Raw genomic sequence first — 8,730 nt, 5'->3', positions numbered from 1 at the left:
ACTATTGCTATGGACCCTCCTTTCTTTCTACCTTTTTCCATCCTCTCATCTTGCTCTATTTCAAGCTTATAGGTTTTTAAGATGCCATACAGTCTCTCCAAGGTGAACTCCTTGTAATCTTGTTAGTTTCTCAGTGAGACTATCATTGGCTTCCACTCTTTTGGAAGAGATCTAAGGAACTTGAGGTTAGAGTCTTTTGTTTGATAGACTCTTCCATGCAACTTCAGAGCATTTAGTAGCTTTTGAAATCTACTAAAAATATCAGTGAGAGACTTACTTTCTTTATAATGGAAATGCTCATATTGCTGAATCAGTAGCTGCATCTTGTTTTCCCTTACTTGCTCAGTACCATCACAGATAATCTGGATTGTGTCCCAATCCACATAGGCCTCATCTTGGGAAAGAAGATGTAGGTGCATCTTCACCTTCCAGTGGTGATAGTTGTCTTTGTCCAAGAATGGAATCTTTACTCCAACATCCTTTTTGTTCATCTTGTTGTTTGTTGTGATCTTTATACTCTTTGTTCTTCAAGAGCTTGCTCTGATACCAATTGTTATTCCCTAACAATACAACAAGAATTACAGAAGGGAGGTTGAATGTAATTCTGGCTATTTTTTCAAATTTAAAGAATGTTCTAACTTGATAAATATAACAGTGTTTGATTAGCAATGGTGCAGAATAAAAAGAGATAAGAATCAAAACACTAAGTAATAAAAACACACATTTTAAAACTTTCTGGTTGATTTGAAAGTATCCACCAGAGATATGTATATATATCAAATGAGAACTCTGTGAAGCTTTGAATAGCTCACAGCTGCTTACAAGTTTGAACAACTAAACTACAGAGAAATGATTATAGAATACAGCCTGATTTGTTTCTCTGAAAGCAGGCTTGCTTAGTTAATTGTTCTACTTGCTACACTTGGTCTATATATCACCAAGTTTACATGCTAATGTGACAAGATAATAAAAAAAACATATCTAGTCTAACTTCATGCTACTTCACTACTCTATTCCAGCATCTTCGAATATCTTCATAATTGCATGGAAATGGTAATGCTTCTTTGTTCTCAAATTCCTGCTTAACAGGCTGCCATATTCCTTTTGCAAACACCCAACGCATGTGACTGTGTTGTCACTGTCAACAGCTATTTGAATTTGATCATCCGTCGGGACTATGCTTGTCATCCGTCTAGAGTCTTTGTGAACCATCCGTAGGGAGCCTTTTATGTCACTTGACTCCATTTCATTTATACAGAATTATAAGACATCTTATATTTACAATTAGTCACCCTATTATGTATATCCACTAGTAGTCAATATGACTCATATACTCTTACAGAATCTACATAATGTTGCTTGCAGAAATGTGCTATAAAACTTATTTGTTACATAAGCTACTCACTCGATGGATGTTAATCTGTCATCCGTCGGGACTATATTAGATCATCCGTCGAGTGCTACAAAATTCACTAAGGTGAATCTACTAAGGTGTTTTGTTAACTTATCATCAAGTTCACAACATATTCCTAACAATCTCCCCCAATTTATGTCTGCTGGAATTGTAGCCATAAATTAAGAGAAACTTGATGATAACAAAACACCCTAAAAATATAGATTAAAAAAATAGTAGATAAAAACTGATAAGTTCTACAGAATTTATTGAAAATTGAACAAAGCAAAGTGTACAAAGAGTTCTCACAGTTATTATCAAGGTGCTCCTCTAGTCTGAGCAGATATTTCTATTTCCTTGATTGTCTGAATTTCTTCCCAAGCTTCCTATTGTTTTCCTCTATTTAATTTTGGAATTGTCTGTGGAATTCAAGTTCATCAGCTTCAGATAGATCCAACATTTCTTGCATTTCCAATAGAATCTCATTGCTAGAGATACTCAATTGGTCATCCACTCTGAAGAATCTTCTAACTCCCTTATCATCCATGAATTTCATCAGCCAATAAGGCCTCAAATGTACTATTTTCCCAATGAAAGGAATTGATAGAGTTTTTGGAAGTGCATATTTGGCTCTATTACTCCTTAGCTCTTCAATCTTCTTCAGAACCAATCTCCTTGCAGTCACATTGAACCCAAAGTTCTTTTTAAAAGATGAGTAGATCTTTATTAGTACAATTGGATTTCTTTTAGAATCCTGTGAAGAGGCCATATGATTTCTTTCCCTGCCTTGTACTTAAATACCAATCTTTCAGGAAGAAGTCTGTGAGCATCAATTCCTCTTACTTCTACCAGTTCATCCAAATAGAGATTTAAATTTGGTTAGGGTCTTGGTTCTGAGAGGTGGAGGCTTGCTTTTCTTGGTATCTCTTATCTTTGTCTTCTTTGGATTGTTGAAGATAGGTAAGTTGAACTCAGGATTTGGTATACTTTCCCAGTCTAATGGCTCATCCTTTGGAATTATAGGCTCACCATGAAAATTCTTAGTTGGATCCACCTTGAATTATTCATATACCACTGAGGGCTTGGATGTCTGAGTTGAAATTGTAGACTTTTTGGGAATGTAGTCTTCCATTTCCTCATCACTAAAGTCCAATTTTCTCTTTGAATGAAGCTTGTATCTGAATCTCCTTTTTTGTGGAGGTTCATTTTGCATTTGTGGCTTCTAAGCTTCAGTTATCACAGGTGGTTTTTCAGACATCTCAGTTGTAGATTTGACAGCTTGAAGTTCGGCCAAGATAGCAGCTTGCTCCTTCTTTTGTTTGAGCTTCTTATCATCTAGAGCAGCCTGCTTCTTTTCTTGCTTTATCCTTTATTTTTCTTCCTTCTTGGCTTCTACAAATAGAGGGTGTCCAACCACCACACAGATCTATTTTCCATTCCTGTAGATTTTGGAAATTCTCTTCTTTTAGACTGAATCAGATGGATCTTTGTAAAATGCAATTAACCTTGATAGCAGCTTCTTTTCATCTGGCCTAGGTGTCTCAAACAGAAGATCCACAGGGTTTTTATTTGAGAACTTTGAGTAGTTTCTTTTAGGCTTCAGAATCAGATCATCTTTTGGAGATTTGATGCCTGAAGTTTGGCCTTTTTCTAAGTTGCCTAGACTCATTTCATGCACTGAGATACGTTTAACTTGATACTGGTGATGAAAATTCTTGTTTGGCTTCTGTAGCTGACAAAATTTCTTCTGAATATCAACATCAATTTTCTTCCATTTTTCATCTAGTTCCTTATCAGTTGCTGCTATATCAATCCTTGGCAGTTTGTCATTTGATTCCAGTTTTGCTGCTTCCGAATTGATAAGATCAATGATATCCATAGCTGGTGGTTTAGTGAAAATAATTGTCGGCACAATTACTTTGTTGACTTGAATGTTGAGTTGTTTCTCCCCCTCACTTGATGAACCTTTCTCCCCCTTTTTGTTATCATCAAGTTGTTGAGTGGAAGGGAGTTGAGCAACCACCAGCGATTGGAGCAGAGCAGTCCGAGTTTCCTGATTAGCAAGAATTTTGGCCATTGACTTCTCCACATCAGATAATCTAGAGGTCATGGCCTCAACCTTTCAATTTAAATCAGCTTATTTCCTCAGTTTCTAGGCTATCTCAGTCATGGTGGTTCCGGGAAGTCCAGCATCCAACCTTGCTATGAAATCCTGTTTGACCTCAGAAACCTCTTGCTTATTTTATCCAAACTTTGACTATGTTAGAGAGCTTGAATTTTTTGCAGCTGTAGAGCTTCAAGATGTGTTGTAAGTAACCTTTTTGTGCTGGCATTTGTGGATGCTTGAATGGCTGTTTGGGTGTCATGAATGAGCTTGAACAATGTGGATTGGAGATGTGAGTAAGAACATTCTTTGGTTAGCATCCAAGAAGGAATGTCTGTATCTCCCTCTATGCTCATGTTGTCTTCCTCATCATCCCCACCAGCATCCCCAAAAGAATCTTCAGCCAGTTCAAAATCACTGCCGGTTGTTGATAGCATAGCAGTGATTGCATCATTTGCTCTTTGTAGAGAAGTAGTTGTATGTACTAGGTTAAGCATCTTTGCAGCCTCATCATTGCCCTGTACAGCTAGAGTTTGATAAGCTGTAACAGGATGAGTAAATGTCTCAGCATCCAAGGAGATAGAATCTATGACAGCTTGATATTCTTACTGAAATAGTCTCTCCCTTTCTGCATCATTGACATTCATTGACACACTAGTAATGGTGTCCATCCTTAGGCCAATGCGTGCCTTGGATCCAGTATAAAGAGCAGAGCTGTGTGCCTTGCTCGAAGTTAGTTCTTGACTGATCAGCAGCCTAACCTTGGTTTTTAAAATGAAAAGTGAATATCCAATTCTAATCATTTCTTATCCAGAAACTTGATTCTTCTGAATCATTTCAATTGATCATTGTTTAACCTCAATTATTACTATTATGACTTGCTGAGCTAGTTAGCTCACTCTTGCAAATCTATTTATGTTATTTTACAGTTAAAAAGGAAATGGTTGGTAGAAAAGTTTCCAGTCCAGTGTGTGAGCTAGGATTCCAGGATGAGTAGGATTGAGCTAGCAAGATCTTTATGTTTAGTTCTGAATTATGTAAGCTTGTAAGAATGCTTTCACTATCATTTGAAGTTGAACTAGTTGGGATTTGGTACGATGTAATAAAACTTTAGATGGTGCCTTGTTTTCATACTTTAACCTGTTGCGATCCGTTGGTTATGGTAAGTAGGGTCATTGCATATATTAATTTCATAAACATGTTTATATACTGGGTGTGTGTGTGTTGTGAACCCCAAACTTCTGACCTGGGTTTGGAGGGCGTCACAGGTTTGGTATCAGAGCTATAAGTTATAAGTCACTGAAATAAGCCTAGATTGTCGGGATTGGTAAAGGGTTAGGATTAAGAATAAAAAAATAAAAAGATAGGATGTCATGAGGTTGAGTGCGATTATATAATATGTTTTTGGTATGATTCGTGATGAGATTCGAGATTCTTATCTAGCGCCGTGATTTTCAAATAGCAGCAATGGAAGATTTTTTTATCCCGGGATCGTCTGACCATTTAAAGCCTTTAGTCGGAGGACCATCATCTGATTCACGCCCTGCTCTTCCACCGGTGTTAGCCATATTACCTCTTGTTGCGACGGTTGCACCTTTTCAAACTATAATTTCATGCCCTGATGTGAGACCACCTATTCGAGGATCCCCACCTGTTAATTCTGGTTCTACCAGATATTCTGCCATAAGTGCATCTTTTCAATTTATCCCACACCTTATCCCCTACCATCCGTTTGAAACCTGTTTTGTAGAGTAACAACACCTATGAGGATGGATTTGAGAGCTATATCATATGGTGAGTACACGAGATATTAAGAAAGGTGAGAAGAAACCTAGATAGAGGATTCATGTGTTCCAGAAGATAACTGCTATCAAATTACATTGAGCCACTGGTAAGTAGGCCACCCATGATTATCTTGAGGAGTGAGCTAGATGGGTTTTAAAGGAGTTTGAAAAGATTGGAGACCCAGAGTTTTCTTGAAATTAGATGATGTTATGATGTTAAGCGATATTTATATCCACTTAGAACGCTTTATAAAGCTCGAATTGGTGTTTTGTACTCAAGTTATTACTGCATTTGATGTGTTTTTGTAGTGTTTTGTATTTCAGGGCATAGACAAGAAGAAGGGCTGAATTTTGTATGATATATGCATGGATGAGTGTGAGGATAAAGCCTTGGTCAAGTGCTCGAAGAAACCAGCAAGAGAAGAAAATAAATAAACAGAAGTCAAAATTTTTTCCAGAGGCTTAGCGCGCCCGCGCTGTGTTAGCGCGCGCCCGTGCCGGTTGGACAGAAGTACAGCGCGCCCGCGCTGCGATAGTGGGCGGCCGCGCCAGGACATTTTCTAGAAATCCTGATTCAAGTAGAAGATTGATTTCCTGGACTTCTATTCTAATTGGGCTGCTATATAATGACTCTTAAAAGACATTTTTCATGACGGAGACTAAGGAGAAAACGGCGAGAAGACCTAGGAGCACAAATACAACAAAGGATAAGAAAAGCTTATTTTTACTTATAATTCTTTTATTGAGTTGTAATCTTGGATGCTTGTTTTCTTGCTTGTTGAACCTATTACTTGATTACGTACTTTGAATATTTATTCAGTTTATAAAGACTTAGTTTATTATACCATGATTTCATCGGAACCCACGGTGATGATGAGTTCGGTTATGAACTAATCATTATTGTGGGGTTCTATCGGATTTACTTATGGATCTCATGAGTTAATTTGTTTCGATATCTTACTGTGTGGTGATTGTATGATATCCTAGTATTAGTTGTTCTTATTTATTTTATGAGCATCGCGAACTTATAAGATAGCGTGTTAATCTCTATTGAAGCGAAAATGAATATAGGGGTTTAGAACTTGCCATGATAGCATCGGTTCATGTATTTGTTATACATGATTCGTAGGTAATTTTAACCATCTTACTTGCCCTATGTAATCAAGATAGATAACTTGCGTATTAAACCTTTATGTTGTCAAATTCTATAGACATATAGGGTCTCAACATACTTGCTGTCTATTCAGCTTCTATATCTTTTGTGGATGTCTGGTAGTAGGGTATTCGTGCAATGAAAGTTGACGTTTACTAGTTTCGTGTTATCTGATTAGTTGTCATCACCATTGCATGCTAAGGTTAAGAACAATGACTTTGAATGAAGTATTTAATGAAGTTAGAATCTCATGTTTGTCTCATAGAAGTAATTCAACCCTCTTATTCTCTTAGTTAATATTATTTAGTATAATCAAAGTCATTGTTATCACCATTAAATACTCAACTTGTTATCATCTTAGTATTGAATAATAACCATACTTTAATTGCATAAGTGCATTAATTGAACTTAACCTAAACCAGTTTATGTGGGAACGAACTAGAAAGAATTCTATATTACTTGTGAACGCGTATACTTGCGTGTAAAATTAGCGTGTGTTTTCGTCCTAACAAGTTTTTGGCGCCGGTACCGGGGACTCGGTGTTAATTTTTGGTTTATGTGCTTGACATCAGTGGTCGTTAAAGTTCACTGACTCAGATATTTTTCTTACTTGTTTGCTTGTTGCTTTTTCAGGTACTCTAGAGAGTGTTTATGCTAACTCGTTCTCGATCTCAAAAGAGAACACTGGATGAAGTGGAGGAAGAAGTTTTAGTAGAAGAAGAAGTTATTGTAGAAGAGGAGAAAGTTGAAGAAGAAGCTCTTATTGCAATGGGAGAACCAGAAGTGAATCTAAAGGCTTTGATGGATTACTCTCAACCAAAGATCAATGATATTCAGTCTAGCATTGTTAGACCAGCCATCGCGGCTAACACTTTTGAAATCAAGGCTAGCATGATTCAGATGGTGCAAAACTCAGTCCAGTTTGGGGGTTCTCCAATGGAAGATCCCAACATGCATATTAGAGATTTCATCGAGATCTGCGACACTTTCAAATTCAACAACGTGTCTGAAGATGCTATAAAGCTAAGGCTTTTCCAATTCTCTCTGAGGGATAAAGCTAAGTGTTGGTTGCATTCTCTACCACCAGGCTCTATCACCAAATGGGAAGATCTTGCTCAGAAGTTTCTTACTAAATTCTTCCCTATGGAGAAGACAGCTACAATCAGGAATGCTTTTACTCAATTTACGCAGCAATCGGGAGAGTCTTTATGTGAAGATTGGGATCGTTATAAGGAGATGCTTAGAAAGTGTCCTCATCATGAGATGTCTGACTGGATGATTATAAACTGCTTTTATAATAGTTTGGGGGTGACTTCTAGACCCATGCTTGATGCAGCATCAGGTGGAGTCTTATGGGCTAAGAGCTACGATGAAGCTTATGATTTTATTGAACTGATGGCTGCTAATGAATACCAGAATCCTTTTCAGTGACTAACTCAAGGCAAGGTAGCAGGAATTCTGGAGGTAAATGCAGCTACTGCTATAGTTGCTCAGCTTAAGGCTTTGACAATAAAGGTGGATTCTTTGGCTAATTTTGGAGTTAATCAGATTACTAGTGTTTGTGAGCTTTGTGCTGGTGCGCATGAGACTGAGAAGTGTGTTATTTCTAGTGAATCAGCTCAGTCCTGAGCAACTTTTAGAGGTCACAGCAACCAGTTCCAGCCACCTATCATCCCAACAACCATGATCATCCTAACTTCAGTTGGAGCAACACTCAGAATGTGTTACAACATCCTTATCAGCAGTATGCAGCCAAACAATTCAACCCTCCTGGTTTTCAACAACCACAATATGCACCAAGACAACAACTTCAACTGTAACAATCTAATGAAAAATCTGAATTGGAGGAGTTGAGGCTCATGTGCAATAGCCAAGCGGTTTCTATCAAGACCTTGGAGAATCAAATTGGGAAAATTGCCAATGCCCTGAATCGACAACCCGGTACACTCCTTAGTGACACAGAAGTTCCAGGCAAGAAGGAAGCAAAAGAGCAGGTTAAGGCAATTACATTGAGGTCTGGGAAGGTTGCATATCCTGAAAAATTTCAAGTTCCAGAAGATGAAGTTGTAGTTGAAGAAGATGTGCAGAAGGAAGCAGAAGTGGAAACAAGGACGAAAACTGTGGAACACACTCCTCCTGAGGGTAATACAGGGGAGAAATAGGTCTATCCTCCACCTCCTTTTCCTAAAAGGCTGTAGAAGTAAAAGTTGGATAAGCAATTTGCTAAGTTTCTGAAGGTGTTTAAGAAACTTCATATCAACATACCTTTTGCTGAAGCTCTTGAACAGATGCCTAG

The 8,730-nt window shown here is 37.8% G+C and overlaps 1 non-coding gene across 1 annotated transcript; it reads right to left on the bottom strand.

Annotated features, from left to right (window-relative positions):
- Window positions 1-7,592: 7,592 nt before the first annotated feature.
- LOC141663288 (small nucleolar RNA R71) lies at window positions 7,593-7,699 on the bottom strand. The gene has a single exon (XR_012551365.1). It is a non-coding gene; the product is annotated as a small nucleolar RNA R71 (small nucleolar RNA).
- Window positions 7,700-8,730: the final 1,031 nt, after the last annotated feature.

This window comes from Apium graveolens, chromosome 5, assembly GCF_009905375.1.
Source record: "Apium graveolens cultivar Ventura chromosome 5, ASM990537v1, whole genome shotgun sequence".
NCBI lineage: Eukaryota > Viridiplantae > Streptophyta > Magnoliopsida > Apiales > Apiaceae > Apium > Apium graveolens.
This window is presented reverse-complemented; position numbering and strand designations above follow the sequence as displayed.